This window comes from Sinocyclocheilus anshuiensis, unplaced genomic scaffold (assembly GCF_001515605.1).
Source record: "Sinocyclocheilus anshuiensis isolate Anshui unplaced genomic scaffold, SAMN03320099.WGS_v1.1 scaffold159, whole genome shotgun sequence".
NCBI classification, from domain to species: Eukaryota; Metazoa; Chordata; class Actinopteri; order Cypriniformes; family Cyprinidae; genus Sinocyclocheilus; species Sinocyclocheilus anshuiensis.
In genome coordinates this window covers 448744-451678 of record NW_015549567.1, presented here as the reverse complement: position 1 = coordinate 451678, position 2935 = coordinate 448744, and positions in this window count along the sequence as shown.

Genomic DNA, 2935 nt, shown 5'->3' with positions numbered 1-2935 from the left:
TCTCTACTTTTTTCTCTTCTCATCTGCTCCTGCCTGCTCTCTTCTCTTTTATCGTCTTCTCTCATCTTGTGTCTTCTCATTGTATCTCCCTTTCTCTCCTTATCTGTCTCTTCTTGTGTCATTTGACCCGTCATTCATTTGTCTGTTCTGTTTTCCCCCAGTTATTTTCTTTTCTTTTCTTGTTTTTTCATATTATTTTTTTTGGTTTGACTATTTTCATCTGCTCCTTTCTCTTCTTCTGATTTATGTATCCTTTCATCTTCTCTCATATATATTTTTTGTCTCATCCTGTCTCTTCTGACCTTTTGTTTCATTTTTGTTGTTGTTGCTTTGTTTCATTTAGTGTCATTTATTTTTCTGTTTTGTCTCTTATCATCTGCACCTGCCACTCCTTTTATTTTCTCTTCTCTTCTCTTCTCTTCTCTTCTCTTCTCTTCTCTTCTCTTCTCTTCTCACTTTGTATCGCCTCACCTCATGTCTCTTCTGATCTCGTCTTGTCTAGTCTCCTCATGTCTCATCTCTCTCCTGTCTTGTTATTCTTCTCTATATTGAATTGTTAAGGAGGATATCTTGTTAGTGTACATATGCTAACATGAGCATGCGTGCTGCACTGGGTTCTTGAGCGCTGAACTGTTTCATGTGTTTCAGTTAAAGCAGTGTTGGCAGGGATGCGGCATGCTGCAGATTAAAGAGAAATGCATGTCACATCTAATATCTCATGTGATTGTCATGTAAGAAGCTCACCACACACACACACACACACACACACACACTGTGCTGTTCACCCGCAATTATTTTGTGTGTGCAACTTTAATGGAAAAAAAAAATGAAGCGCACAGTCTTATGTACAGTATGCACAATAGTCTAGAAATAGTTTGGAAAATACTGTTGTTTCTATGTCTGTGTCGTTTCACACACACGCTCATTCAGAGGCTAGATTGTTCATTTTCAAAAGAAATGGACCCTCATAGAGCCCTGTGTTGATATTGATTTGTTCACATCTGTTTATTCCAAAAGCGATCACAGCTTTCGCAACACAAATTGATTCTTTGTTTGAGCAAAGAATCAAAGCCTGAGAGTGAAGGATGGTGCCTTTTATCTAAAGCAACAATGCTGAACTGTCATATAACACGATTTAACCTTTTTTTCCACCACACAACAGCAGTTCCAGGAACCATCAAGCATTCTCTCACAGGTATCTGACATAAACTCTCTCTGAGAGACATGTAGAAACAATCACTAGCACATCGTATCACATTGTGGTTATTGATGGCAGTAGGGACACAGACATGCAAGAGAACTGAACCGTCTGAAGAGGCACATGGAGTTTTTGAAACTCTTTGATATCTATATCAAAATACAAATTGTGAGAACTCTTGTGATATTGTGAGAAACTTTCATGTTTTTCTTGACTTTCATCTTGGTTTTCATGTGACACATGTATCTTTCATGTCTCACCATCATAAAAAGGCCAGTTTGTGAGAGCCCTTGTTACAAGATGAGTACATCATCTCAAACAAAACAATCACAAGACTTATTTTGTGCATTGCCCTGCGGTGTTGAATGTATGGTGTTAATATTTAAAGGTTTAGTTCACCCAAAAATGAAAATTGTCATTGATTGCTCACCCTCACGTTGTTCTAAACCCGTAAGACCTTCATTCATCTTCAGAACACAAATTAAGATATTTTTGATGAAATGCGAGAGCTTTCTGACATTCCATAGACAGCAATGCAACTACCATGTTTAAGGGTATTTCAATTTCACGTTCAATTTCATCAAAAATATCTTAATTTGTGTTCCGAACTTCCGAAGATGATCGATGGTGTTACAGGTTTAGAACGACGTGAGGGTGAGTAATTAATGACAGAATTTTCATTTTTGGGTGAGCTATCCCTTTAAGATGAAGTTATATTATTATAAAACGGATAAATCTTTGCCACTTAAATTTTCTACTGGATGATCAATGTTTGGACAGTTAATATTACATTGTCTGGCAACCATAAACAACAGTTTACTATATTAATACTGGAACTAAATCATATATAGTAGATTAGAGCCAGCATATAACACTTAATCCACAGAAGTGACCACATTACATCTGTAGTGTAAACACTAATGCATCTTTTTTTTTTTTGCTATTTATGGAAATGTATATGTGCAAAAATGTTTTTCTTATTTATGCATTCTATTAATTGTATTTATTAATATTTGTCTCTCTGAACCTTTTTTAATCTAATCATCATTTTATGTATTTATAAATACATAATCCTTAGCTGCTCAAAGCTCAAAAAAGGTATATAAAAGATTTAACTTCTTCTGATGAACCCAAAAGAAGATATTTAGAAGAATCTTGGTATCCAAACAGTTGAACAAATGAAGGGTGAGTGAATGATAACAGAATTTTAATTTTTGGGGGAACTATCCATTTAAAGGTGTCATATGATGCTGCTAAAAAGAACATTATTTTGTGTATTTGGTGTAATGAAATGTGTTTATGTGGTTTAAGGTTCAAAAAACACATTATTTTCCACATACTGTACATTATTGTTTCTCCTCTATGCCCCACCTTTCTGAAACGCGTCGATTTTTACAAAGCTCATCGGTCTGAAAAGCGAGGTGTGCTCTGATTGGCCAGCTTACCAGAGCGTTGTGATTGGCCAAATACCTCAAGCGTGTGACGGAAATGTTACGCCCCTTACCATATTGTGATGCCCTGTCCGGCCGGAGCGACGAGACATAAACATTAAAACCCATTATAAACGAGCCATTTGTTGCATCCAGTGGGGACATAATTACAGATTATAATGACTTATACTGTCTTTTTACACGTTGCATCGCACCGCGTAAACATAAAACCATGTCTGCATTTGTGATCGGAGAAATGACAAACAACAAGCACTACTCTACACTGCCCAAAAAACTTGCGTTTGAA